General features: G+C 38.8%; 1 protein-coding gene across 2 annotated transcripts in view; it reads right to left on the bottom strand.

Annotated features, from left to right (window-relative positions):
- The window catches only part of ttyh3 (tweety family member 3), a 79,220-nt gene that overhangs the window by 46,998 nt on the left and 17,984 nt on the right, over positions 1–14,238 (bottom strand). The window lies entirely within an intron of this gene.

The following is a 14,238-nucleotide window of genomic DNA, read 5'->3' as shown; positions in this document are numbered from 1 at the left end:
GGTCGCTTGGGGCGCAAAACATACGGGGGTGCAGTTTTGGTGCTTAATTTGTAAAATCTTAATGTAATTTGATGTTTAATAGGCTTTTCCTTAATTCCTCCTTATTATCCAACATTTTTGTTTATCCAATGCTTTTATTTTTCAGTGATTGGTTTGGGGGGTGGGCGCCAAAATTCTGTTCACTTACATTTGAAAGTTACCTAGGGCCGGCTCTGCTCCTGGCCAAACTCATTTCTAATTCCAGTGCCTTCTTTCTAGATTAGCCGCATGGGCAATCCAACCTAAGCCAATCGACAATCGTATCATGAATGGGATAATGCCATGCTGCATATGTGACCTTCGTATTTACTCCCAATTCAAAGGCAAAGCAGAGAGCGAGAGCAACGGTTTCCGAACAGGCAGCTTTAAAGCATCTCTGTGTGTGTTGCATAAAGCAAAACAAAACCGAAGCAAGGCCAAAAGGAGAAGCTTCTTTCAACTGCGCTCAAAATGATACTAAACACCAACAAAGATTTTTCAGATGCATCCCAATCCACATTATTATCTCATTGCCAAGGAAATGCAAGCTGTATACTGTATATACTCGAGTATAAGCCGACCTGAATAGAAGCCGAGGCACCTAATTTTACCACAAAAAAACTGGGAAAACGTAAGTATAAGCCGAGGGTGGGAAATTTCAGAAATAAAAATAGACACAGTACCAATAAAATTACATTAATTGAGGCATCAGTAAGTTCAATGTTTTTGAATATTTACATAAATATTTACATAAAGCTCAAATTTAAGATAAGACTGTCCAACTCTGATCAAATCATGATTCTCATTTTCTTCAATGTAAATGTGCTTATGTATCCTTTTAATAATAATAGAGTAAAATAATACATGTAATAATAATAATAATACAGGAAAATAATACAAGTAATAATATCAGAGTGAAATAATAAATGTATTATTATTAATAATAAAAAATAGAGTAAAATAAATGTAATAATAGAGAAAAATAATAAATGTAATAATACCAATAATAATAGAGAAAAATAATAAATGTACCATATATTCTCGAGTATAAGCTGACCCAAATATAAGCCAACCAGGATCCTTACCCAAGTATAAGCCGAGGGGGGTTTTTTCAGTCTTAAAAAAGGGCTGAAAAACTAGGCTTATACTCGAGTATATACAGTACTAGCTTAGCCCGGCCACGCGTTGCTGTGGCTTATGGGAATCCTTTGTTGGCCAGGTGGAATAGCAGTGAATAGCTTTGCAGTCTCAAAGCCTGGCCGTTTTCTGGAGTAGCTGGAGCTTTTTGTTGTATGAACGTAGAGGCATGGATGAGGGGTTGTGCTGCCAAGTTTAGTGTTTCTGGGATGTGTAGTTTTGTTGTTTTGTCCTAGGCCGAAATTTCATTACCCTTTTATATAGATAGACTAGCTGTGCCCGGCCACGCGTTGCTGTGGCAAAGTCTGGTGGTATGGGAAATAAAGTATTGAGGAATTGGTGGTAGTTAAGGTAAAGGGTAAAACTTTTCCCCTGACATTAAGTGCATTATAAATGGGTTATATAGCTGCATGGAAGAGTCTTGAGTCTACACTGCCATATAATCCAGTTCAAATCAGATAATCTGTATTTTATAGGCAGTGTGGAAGAGGCCTAAGTGAGGCCTAACTCTGCCTGTCCCTGAGCTGAGTGGGTTGCTAGGAGACCAAGTGGGCGGAGCTTAGCCTTCTAACTGGCAGCAATTGGAATAAAAACAATTATTCATCTCCCTCTAATTAGGACTTTATTTTTCTTTTCTTTTTGTTGTATGAACGTAGAGGCATGGATGAGAGGTTGTGCTGGCAAGTTTAGTGTTTCTGGGGTCTGCAGTTTTGTTGTTTTGTCCTAGGCCGAAATTTCATGACCCTTTTGTATATATAGATATCTGGTCAAGGTATATAACGGCACCATATTGTGTGCTGAAAGCCAGGAAGGCATTGCTGTTTGCAAAGGGAGAAGACGAAAACGCACAAGCCTGAGGACCCTTGAATGTCCATTCAGATGCTTGGCTACGAAATCGGAACCGAGCCTAGATTTCCGTTTGAGAGCATTGACACTCAAATTTGTCCACATTGTGCACAAATAGCGAAAGAATAAACACTCCAGTTAATTGCTTTTGGGACAGAAAAACTGGAGGTTACTGTCCATGAAAAGCCACCAGATTGCGAGGCTGCAAAAATGCCTGGAACGGAGCCCAAGCGGATTCTGCCAGCACCGCCGTATGTATGAGTCCGCTTCGGTCCGGTGCCAGAAATGTGCAGCGTGGAGGGGATTTTATTTTTAATCAGCCACGTCTCTTTTGCTTAGCTCCTGAAAATCTGGACAATACTGCTGAGAAGTACTTGCATTTGAACACTGTCTCCTCGGACAAGGAACTGGCTTTCGACACCGTTCTATATAAAGCTGCTACAAAAAAATAATTCAGATAATTCCCATAATAATCTGGACTAAAGAGCCATCAAGATGCAGCTGCAGCTCTTTTCCACTGAAGCACCCAAAAATGTGCCTGGAAATACAGTAGAGCCGGCGTTGTCCGTAGACACCTCCAAGGTCATGTGACCATAGGCATGACTGCATGGAGCGCCGTTACCTTCCCGCCAGAGCGGTACCTATTGATCTACTCACATTGGCATGTTTTCGAACCGCTAGGTTGGCAGAAGCTGGAGCTAACAGCGGGAGCTCACTCCGCTCCCCAGATTCAAACCTGGGACCTTTCAGTCTGCAAGTTCAGCAGCTCAGCACTTTAACATGTTGTGCCACCAGAAATTAGCAAATACAGTAGAGTCTCACTTATCCAACATAAACGGGCCGGCAGAACGTTGGATAAGCGAATATGTTGGATAATAAGAAGGGATTAAGGAAAAGCCTAGTAAACATCAAATTAGGTTATGATTTTACAAATTAAGCACCAAAACATCATGTTATACAACAAATTTGACAGAAAAAGTAGTTCAATACGTAGTAATGCTATGTAGTAATTACTGTATTTACGAATTTAGCACCAAAATATCACGATGTATTGAAAACATTGACTACAAAAATGCGCTAGATAATCCAGAACATTGGATAAATGAGACTCTACTGTAGTGGTTTCCAGTCTGTGCTTCTCTTCGGCACTCCTTGGTGTTTAGTTATTATATATGATAGTCTGTCAATATTTTTAATTTCCTTGATTTAATTAACTTGATTAACCATTGGTCGACATCCGGTATTTCCTCCTGTCTAGATTTTGGTATTTGCTAGTTTCTGGTGTTAAAGCGCTGAGCTGCTGAACTTGCAGACTGAAAGGTCGCAGGTTCGAATCTGGGGAGCAGAGTGAGCGCCCGCTGTTAGCCCCAGCTTCTGCCAACTTAGCAGTTTGAAAACATGCCAATGTGAGTAAATCAATAGGTATTGCTCCGGCAGGAAGGTAATGGCATTCTATGCAGTCATGCCTATGGCCACATGACCTTGGAGGTGTCTACGGACAACGCCGGCTCTCTGGCTTAGAAATGGAGATGAGCACCAACCCCCAGAATCGGACATGACTGGACTTTATCTTCATTTATAGTTTCTGGAACCAAAACCCCAATGAATACCTATGGTTTGTATTTGCATGAGGAATGTCATGCAAATACCGGTGGGTATTAAAGACCTGAAAATTCCCTAAATATGAATCCAGCTGCCTATCCAAAGGTCATTCTCAGCTGTCTATAAAGGGTAGAGAAAATACTCTCATTAGAATAAAACCAAAATTTGCTGGTCTCATGCTGTTAGATGGAAAAGACCCCCAGAAGCTGTTACAGATCAGATTAGACTATTTGGCATTATCTGCAGAATAATCCGCTCTGGCTGATAGTGGATCTATAGGGCAGAGAAAGGTCTTTCTATTACTGTATAAGCATCCAAAGCGTATATTTTGCTTTTATTATGTGTGTGTGTATATACTGTATATACTCGAGTATAAGCCTAATTTTTCAGCCCTTTTTTAGGACTGAAAAAAACCCTCCTCGGCTTATACTTGGGTGAGTGTCCTGGTGGTCTTATATTCAGGTCAGCTTATACTCAAGTATATATGGTATATTTATTATTTTTCTCTATTATTATTGATATTGCTACATTTATTATTTTACATTATTAATAATGTATTATTTTACTGTATTATTGTTGTTACTTTAACATTAGTTTTACTCTAGAGTCTCACTTATCCAACACTCGCTTATCCAACGTTCTGGATTATCCAACGCATTTTTGTAGTCAATGTTTTCAATACTTCGTGATATTTTGGTGCTAAATTCGTAAATACAGTAATTACTACATAACATTAATGTGTAATGAACTACCTTTTCTGTCAAATTTGTTGCATAACATGATGTTTTGGTGCTTAATTTGTAAAATCATAACCTAATTTGATGTTTAATAGGATTTTCCTTAATCCCTCCTTATTATCCAACATATTCGCTTATACAATGTTCTGCCAGCCCGTTTACATTGGATAAACGAGACTCTACTGTAGTAGCAACAATAATAGAGAAAAATAATAAATGTACCATATATTCTCGGGTATAAGCCTACCCAAATATAAGCCAACCACGACCCTCATGAGAGTAAAAATTACATTAATTGAGGCATCCGTAGGTTAAATGTTTTGAATATTTACATAAAGCTCAAATTTAAGATAAGACTGTCCAACTGATCAAAGCATTATTCTCATCTTCTTCAATGTAAATTTGCTCATGTATCCTTTTAATAATAATAGAGTAAAATAATACATGTAATAATAAATAGAGCAAAATAATAAATGAAATAATAATAATAATAATAATAAATAGAGTAAAAAAATACAAGTAATCATAATAATATTAATAAATAGAGTAAAATAATACATGTAACAATAAATAGGGTAAAAATACATGTAATAGTAATAATAATAAATAATACAGGAAAATAATACAAGTAATAAATAGAGTAAAATAATAAATGCAATAATAATAATAATAATAATAAGATCAGAGTGAAATAATAAATATATCAATAATAATAAAAATAGAGTAAAATAAATGTAATAGTAGCAACAATAATAGAGAAAAATAATAAATGTAATAATGCCAATAATAGAGAAAAATAATAAATGTAATAATACCAATAATAATAGAGAAAAATAATAAATGTACCATATATTCTTGAGTATAAGCTGACCCAAATATAAGCCAACCAGGACCCTCACCTGAGTATAAGCCGAGGGGGCTTTTTCAGTCTTAAAAAAAGGGCTGAAAAACTAGGCTTATACTCGAGTATATACAGTAACTTCCAACAATGTACTGCAAGTTCATTTTATGCAATTCTATCTTTATTTAACATCATGTTAGACAACAAATTTCACAGAAAAAGTAGTTCAATATGCAGTAATGCTAAGTAGTAATTACTGTTTTTTCGAATTTAGCACCAAAATATCACGATGTATTGAAAACATTGACTGCAAAAATGCGTTGGATATTCCAGAACGTTGGATAAGCAAGTCTTGGATAAGTGAGACTCTACTGTATTTACATCAAGCTCAAATTTAAGATAAGACTGTCCAACTCTGATCAAGTCATTATTCTCATCTACTTCAAGGTAAATGTGCCTATGTATCCTTTTAATAATAATAGAGTAAAATAATACATATAATAATAATAATAATAATAATAATAATAATAATAATAATAATAATGGAAAATAATACATGTAATAATAAATAGAGTAAAATAATACATGCAATAATAATAATAATAATAATAATAATAATAATAATAATAATAATAATAAATACAGGAAAATAATCCCAACTTTCAAGTGGGCAGCTTTCCTTGAATCACAATGACTCTAAAAAGACTGAAAAAGTCAATCCAGGTTTCCAGAGTCCAAATTTATATTCATGCCTGGACCGCGGCAATTTTTCATTCTCAGCAGATGCTGCCTCTTAAAGATTTAATGTACGCACAGGAAAGGGATGAGCTCATTGCTGGGATATTACCAAAAGCAGCTGAAATAAGTGGCTTGAATATTTTAAACTGTAAAGCTGGAAGGAAAGTTAAAAACAGAAGACCCGGGGATGCCTTATTCAACAACTTGGACATCCAGTGTCCTCAAACTGCTCGAAGCATTAGAACTGGTTTCGGGGACGTTTTCCAGTTCTTACTCCACCAAAACCAGGCTTCTGTATTCAATAAAACTAGAAGCTTTGACTACTGCATACACAAACAATACGTATTAATTCAGCTAAGTTGTGACAAATTCCTATGTTATTTTGTGACAGCAACGCAGCCTCTTGAAGTGCCGCAGTGCTTTGGAGAATAATTGGTTCCCAGAAATCTGAAATTCTCCCAAGCAGCACCCCGGTTTCACTTTTTCAAAGCGACAGGCACAAATCAAATCCAAAGATTCCTGAGATGTATTAACTCGCTTTTAAAGGAAACACCGTGTCAGTAATCCCTGGGAGAACACTGTTTGTATGTAGCATATTTGCCAAAGAGCAGGGCTGTTTATATACTAATTGCCAGGAAGCATTCGCTTTAGGATCACTTATTTACAAACGGTATACAAAAGAATGCTGAAAGTCCCAGAATACAAACACACACACAGAGAGAAAAAACTGGAATACAAAGGGCGGGTTTCAGCGCTGGATTCATTGATGAAAGGAGCTTTTGCACAACAAAGGTAAAGGTAAAATCGCACAGACAGACTACAAACAGAGGCACAACTAAAGGTAAAGGTTTCCCCTGACGTTAAGTCCAGTCGGACTTACAGTAGCATTTTCCAGCTATTTTTTTTCCTCCAAAACAAATTGTATTTGACATTCACAAACCAAAACTAGGAACACCGAGTCAAGTTCCCATCAAAACAAGAAGCAAAAACATGCAGCAAAGTACAGTAGAGTCTCACTTATCCAAGCCTTGCTTATCCAAGCCTCTGGATAATCCAAGCCATTTTTGTACTCAATGTTTTCAATACATCATGATATTTTGGTGCTAAATTCGTAAATACAGTAATTACAACATAACATTACTGCGTATTGAACTAATTTTTCTGTCAAATTTGTTGTATAACATGAAGTTTTGGTGCTTAATTTGTAAAATCATAACCTAATTTGATGATTAATAGGCTTTTCCTTAATCTCTCCTTATTATCCAAGATGTTCGCTTATCCAAGGTTCTGCCGGCCCGTTTATCTTGGATAAGTGAGACTCTACTGTATTATTACTAAAATTGGGTTGCGGTGAGTTTTTTATTCATAAGATTGGGTTGTGATGAGTTTTTCAGGCCGCAACCCAGTGATTCTGGCCATGAAAACCTTCAACAAGATACAGTAGAGTCTCGCTTATCCAACGTTCTGGATTATCCAACGCATTTTTGTAGTCAATGATTTCAAAACATCATGATATTTTGGTGCTAAATTCATTAATACAGTAATTACTATATAGCATTACTACGTATTGAACTATGTTTTCTGTCAAATTTGTATTATAACATGATGTTTTGGTGCTTAATTTGTAAAATCGCAACCTAATTTGATGTTTAATAGGCTTCTCCTTAATCTCTCCTTATTATCCAACATATTCACTTATCCAAAGTTCTGCCGGCCCGTTTAGCTTGGATAAGTGAGATTCTACTGTATTATTATTATTATTATTATTATTATTATTATTATTATTATTATTGTTGTTGTTGTTAAAATTGGGTTGCGGTGAGATTTTTATTCATCAGATTGGGTTGTGATGAGTTTTTCAGGCTGCAACCCAGTGATTCTGGCCATGAAAACCTTCAACAAGATAGGAGATATTTTGAATGGACCACTTAACCTACTATGACAAATCACCACTATGTTTCTAACATCGGTTTCCACTACTTATCAACTCTAAACTGATTGAAAATAGGAGGTTGCATCAACCGAAAATGTCCAAATGCACAAGAGAACAAGGGCAGAGATTTCCGTCAACAAACGAGATTGCTTTGTTTCTAGTCCCTGAAGGAGCTTACTAAATATTGCATCAGAGGCCATTATGAATAATTTCCAAATGCCTTTGACACATGGAGGACAAGGCACAGCTTCCTACAGGCTCAGAAGAGCCGTTCAGATTCAAAACATTGCCAAGAAAAAGCACTTCGCGCGGGCTGAGAAGTCCCAGGTATTTTTAGGAATGCAGCTTGTGCCTCCCAAAACACATCCTGCTGACATTACTAGAATAAAAATAATCAGATTGATCCAGGTACAACATATTCTGCTGCCTTGACAGAGCAATATTTCCTCCGTTAAGGTGTCAATGGCTCCTGAAAATGAGTGCAAGACTTATTCAGAGTAAGGCCCCGAGGCAGTACCATTCTGCTGTCATGATCTCCAATCTTTGACATCTCCGGTCGGCTGACAAAGAACAGATGCTAGCCATAAAACGGGCCAGCATAAAACCTCAATGACCCTCTGGTATGCGAGAGCCCCTATATAAATGGGCCAAAGAGAAGGTTCTGGTATTCTGTACAATAAAACCTGTTGGAATCTACCAGTGTGTGTCTTGGTGCTTTTTCTTTTGGAAGACTAACCCACAGCACAACTGGGAGAAGAGCACCCGACAATTTGTACAGAATACCAGAACCTTCTCTTTGGCCCATTTATATAGGGGCTCTCGCATTCCAGAGGGTAACTGAGGGAAGAGAACCCAACATCTGCTGACAGTCCTTCTGATTATTTGCCAAGTTTGTTCCAAAGTTATTTTTCATTGGCTTTTATTTTAAGCAGCTCCGAGTGCCCGTGCCACTGAAAGGTAATAGGCAAGGCATGTCGTGGGCAAGAGTCATCCCACAATATTATTTTTTAACCAGCTTGGCTATTTAGGTCAATGCATTACGCTCCTCCCCATCTCAAACGACAAATTCATTCAGACTCTTAAAGAGCCACTTCTCTTGGTGAAGCATGAACGGGATCAGATTTATTACACTTCTTTGGGCTCTCCGACCACACCGTTTAACTCTGGGCAGCCACCGCAAGAGAGAAGAGAAATGCATTCGTCACAAGCCAAATCGTCAATAAAACCACCAAAGCATCAGAGGAGGCAAATCAAAGGACGCTAAAAATCACAAAGGCCTTAAAATAAAATGAACCAAACTTCTCTTGATGCCTTAAAGGTCCTGGTCAAGTCCTGCCGAACCTCTGAAGCCAATACATCTGTGATCAGAATGCCATTTTTTATATACATGTTAAACGTGCTTAAAAGAAACTTTCTTCTTTCCCATTTCTTTCGTCATTGACTTATGTAGCTATGGGAATGTGAGCATGATATTTCGCGGAGACCCTGCTGGCGTAGTGGATTAAACCGCTGAGCGGTTGAACTTGCTGACTGAAAGGTCGGCGGTTCGAATCTGCGGAGCAGGGTAATGGTAATGGCACACAGGCAACTCAGGTGTTAAACCGAAGAACCATGTCTTTGAACTGCCAAGAATAAAGACGTGCAGCGGGTTAAACCTCTGTGTTTCTGAACTTGCTGACTGAAAGGTCGGTGGTTCGAATCCGGAGAGCAGGGTAATGGTAATGGCACACAGGCAACTCAGGTGTTAAACTGAAGAACCATGCCTGTGAACTGTCAAGGATAAAGATGTGCAGCGGGTTAAACCTCTGAGTTCTGAACTCATATTTGGTTAACAGAGGATGGTTGTCTCTTTGGAGCTGAAATTGCCCAAAAGATATACAATCCCTTGAAAGCTCTTTTTTAAAAATATGCACTCAGAGATCAAAACAAAACAAAAACATAGTTTTCTTTGGAAATACTTGTACCCACTGAAGTCCAAACAGCAACATATATGTATACACCTTCACTGAGGTCTGATGCAAAACCGCATCCACCTCCACGGAGGTGTAAAGCAGACAGAATACAAAACGGAGTCCTGAGTCTGAACATGCTCAGAACAATCACATGTCTATAACCCCTCCCACACCAAAGAGGTTCAGTCAAACTAGCAAATCAGTATACAGGTTAGCAAATATATACATTGATAAATAAACAGTGAAAGGACTGGGAGATTGCTATTTCCAACACTGAGCATGTTCAGAGTAATGTGACTCTGGGTTGGGAACTTCCACCTGAGCCATGATGACAAGAGCAGCCCTCCTTCTCCTCTTCGAGTGCAGAGCATCACTGTCACTGTTTCGAAGGAGATAGAAAGAACAGGCAGTCATGAAGATAGAGATGGACAGCTCTCTTTAGATCAGTTCGTGGTGAGCTGACTTCTGTCTGATACGATCACATTCCTATAGCTGAGAACAGTCTTTTGGTTTTTTCTTTCTACATTCACAAAGTGTACACTCAGGTTCTCTTAACAAGGAAATTAGTTCCATATGACGCTGCCTACGAGTGCTTGCCTGAGAATGGAAAATGGATGAGGCCCCAGACCACATCCTGCAGGAACAACGCTCAACCGGAGTTTGCGACTCCCCCAGGATCCAGGTGGTCTGCCAGAAATTGGCTCGTAACTCACAAGTTACAACTGATTCGTAGATCATGCGCTACCTTTGGTTTTCCCTTTACTTAAGCTGTAACTAGGTACTGCTGAATCCAATGTTCACTTAAGAGGACATGCTGAGATGCGAGAAAAGGATCAGTATTTCAATTTCCCTGCAATCAAGGGGGATGGACAAAAAACTAGTTTCTCTCGACATCTAATGGGATATTTTTGATATGATCAATGGTTTCGTCAGTTTCCTTGCACAGTCTGCATTTTGGGTCATCAGCTGATTTTTCCATCTTGGCCTCAATTGCCTTTGTCCTGATGTCTTGCTCCTGGGCTGCAAGGATCAGGCCTTCTGTCTCCTCCTTCAGGGTCCCATTCGTGAGCCAGAGCCAGGTCTTCTCCTTATCAGCTTTTCCTTCAATTTTGTCAGGGAACTTTCTATGCAATGTTTTGTTGTGCCAGCTGTCAGCTCTAGTTTGTAGTGCGGTTTTCTTGTACTGGTTTTTTTGTCTGCTGTGCTTTGAGGAGTTTCTGATTTTTGATTTCAATCAAAGCAGGTTCTTCACTTTGCTTTACATATTCTGCCAGGGCATGTTCTTCTTCTTTGACTGCTTGTTTTATTTGCAAGAGTTATTATTATTATTGTATGACACAACAAACAAGATAGACATGCTGGATTTCGTATCACAAAATCACAAGTCGAACACTTCCCAAGTGTCTAGGACTGTGTGATGTATTTTTGGATGATGTGTGCAGATCCCAGGAGGGTGGCCTTTTGCAGCTGGCAGATCGTAATTTTGTCAATGTCTATTGTTTCCAAATGCCGGCTGAGATCTTTTGGCACTGCACCCAATGTGCCCATCACCACCGGGACCACCTGCACTGGTTTCTGCCAGAGTCTTTGAAGTTCAATCTTGAAGTCCTGATAGCGGGCTGAGTTTTTCCTGTTGTTTTGCGTCAATGCGACTGTCACCTGGGATGGCGACATCAATGATCCAAACCTTTTTCTTTTCCACAACTGTGATGTCTGGTGTGTTGTGTTCCAGAACTTTGTCAGTCTGGATTCGGAAGTCCCACAGTATCTTTTCCTGCTCATTTTCCAAGACTTTTGCAGGTTTGTGATCCCACCAGTTCTTTGCTGCTGGGAGGTGGTACTTGAGGCATAAGTTCCAATGAATCATTTGGGCCACATAGTTGTGCCTCTGTTTGTAGTCTGTCTGTGCAATTTTCTTACAGCAGCTGAGGATATGATCATTATTATTATTATTATTATTATTATTATTATTATTATTATTATTATTGTATGACACAGCAAACAAGATAGATATGCTGGATTTCGTATCACAAAATCACAAGTCGAACACTTCCCAAGTGTCTAGGACTGTGTGATGTATTTATGGATGATGTGTGCAGATCCCAGTAGGGTGGCCTTTTGCAGTTGTTGTTGTTATTATGATTATGTCACTGTATTCATAAAAGACACTCAAAACCAAACCAAAATATTCTGCTAACCAGGAATGGTTTATCACATAGGACCGAAAATGTCTACTGTACCAATGGACACAATACTTATTGAATGACACAATAATTGGATTTCACTGGATACACAAACAGAAAGGAATATCGGCCTTTATTAATAGTGTCTGATCTCTCCCTAATGTCTTTACGTAAAAGGAAGATCAGGAAGTATCACCGTCTACATCTCAGGCTATGGTGTTCCTTTTCCTCCAGTCAATGACAGCTGGATCAAGCTGGACAGGAACTGTCATTTCGAGTCACGGAGCCGGAGGCAAAGCCTTTCCGAGGCCGTCCTTAAAATGCCGTTGAACGAAGTGAAACCAGAGAGAAGCCTGGAAAGCGCCAACTTTGTATTCTTGCATTCGGCATCCAGCTCCCTACCCCCACTTTAAGATTTTAACCATTATTAGTTACGTTTCGAGAGTCAACAAAGACCGGGCCAACATTGGAAACAGATTTCCCCTGAAGCACAGCTTGGATTTCATGAATTCCATCAACTTTCTCAGCCTTTCCTGAAAATTAAAGGAGTTTACACGATGGAAAAAACGAAATAATCATCACACTGCACTTTTGCTCTGTTTCTGTGAACAAACAATTAAACAACCATCAAAGTACATAATGGTACCTTGACTTAAGAGCACACCAACTTAAGTGTTTTGAGTTAAGATCTGTCAATCGACCTGGGTTTTGCTTTGAAATGCGAGCGGCGTTTTGAGTTATGAGGGAGCACCAGTGTGAGAATTTAGGGGATTAGGGCTTCAAGGGAGCAGCCTCCAGGCCTCGTGTTCAAATCCCGAATTTCCCATTGGGAAATCCTTGGGAAAACTATACTATGGTATCTCGAGAAAGTGCTATTTTCTCAGGAAAGCAACGGCAAATAAATCTCGCCACAAAAACTCTTAGGGTTGCCATACGTTGGCAATGACTTGCAAGCCAAAGAGCACAACATAGCATGTATAGACACAACATGCAAAATGGGTGCTAATTAGATATACAGGCATTGCTATGACCTAATATTAATTATTATTATTTCTTTACTGCATTTATATCCCGCTCTTCTCAGAGCGGCTTACAAATCAAATGAACGTACAATATATTATTAGCATAGCACAAGCTATATATATAAAAGAGTGATGGCATCACGGCAGCGGACAAAACAACAAAACTACAGGCCCCCCAAGCTCGAAATTTGACAACACAACCCATCATCCACGGCTCTAGGTTGATACAACAAAAAGAAAAGAAAAATAAAGTCCTAATTAGAGGGAGAGGAATAATTGTTTTTATCCAATTGCTGCCAGTTACAAGGCTACGTTCCGCCCACTTAGTCTCCTAGTAACCTACTCAGCCCAGGGGACAGGCACAAGAGTTTGGAGAGACCCCGGGGGGCCATCCAGCCCAACCCTTTCTACTATGCAGCAGGACACAATCCAAGCATTCACAACACATGGACAACGTATAAATACTATACAATACTACACAGGGACATAGACCCCCTCTACCCTCACCACTTTCACAGGACACAAACAACCAAATGCATACTAAACATAAAGACAACCATACAACAGACATTCAATACCACCACTACCTCAACAATTTCTCACCAACAACACCAGACAAGGCCACAGCAACACGTGGCCGGGCACAGCTAGTATAAGCATTAAATTACTATATTGTACTATATCATTATACAGTATTATTATTATTATTATTATTATTATTATTAGTAGTAGTAGTAGTAGTAATATTACATTAAATATCTATATATATAAAAGGGTAATGAAATTTCGGCCTAGGACAAAACAACAAAACTACACATCCCAGAAACACTAAACTTGGTAGCACAACCCCTCATCCATGCCTCTACGTTCATACAACAAAAAGAAAAGAAAAATAAAGTCCTAATTAGAGGGAGAGGAATAATTGTTTTTATCCAATTGCTGCCAGTTAGAAAGCTAAGCCCACTTGGTCTCCTAGCAACCCACTCAGCCCAGGAGACAGACAGAGTTAGGCCTCACTTAGGCCTCTTCCACACTGCCTATAAGATACAGATTATCAGATTGTAACTGGATTATATGGCAGTGTAGACTCAAGGCCCTTCCACACAGCTATATAACCCATTTAAAAATCTTATATTATCTCCTTTGAACTGGATTATCTTGACTCCACACTGCCATATAATCCACTTCAGTGTGCAGTCGGACACAACTGGACTTAATGTCAGGAGAAA

The sequence above is a fragment of the Anolis carolinensis genome, unplaced genomic scaffold (genome assembly GCF_035594765.1).
Source record: "Anolis carolinensis isolate JA03-04 unplaced genomic scaffold, rAnoCar3.1.pri scaffold_13, whole genome shotgun sequence".
NCBI lineage: Eukaryota > Metazoa > Chordata > Lepidosauria > Squamata > Dactyloidae > Anolis > Anolis carolinensis.
Note: the sequence above shows the minus strand (reverse complement) of the source record. Positions and strands in the feature narration are given on the sequence as shown.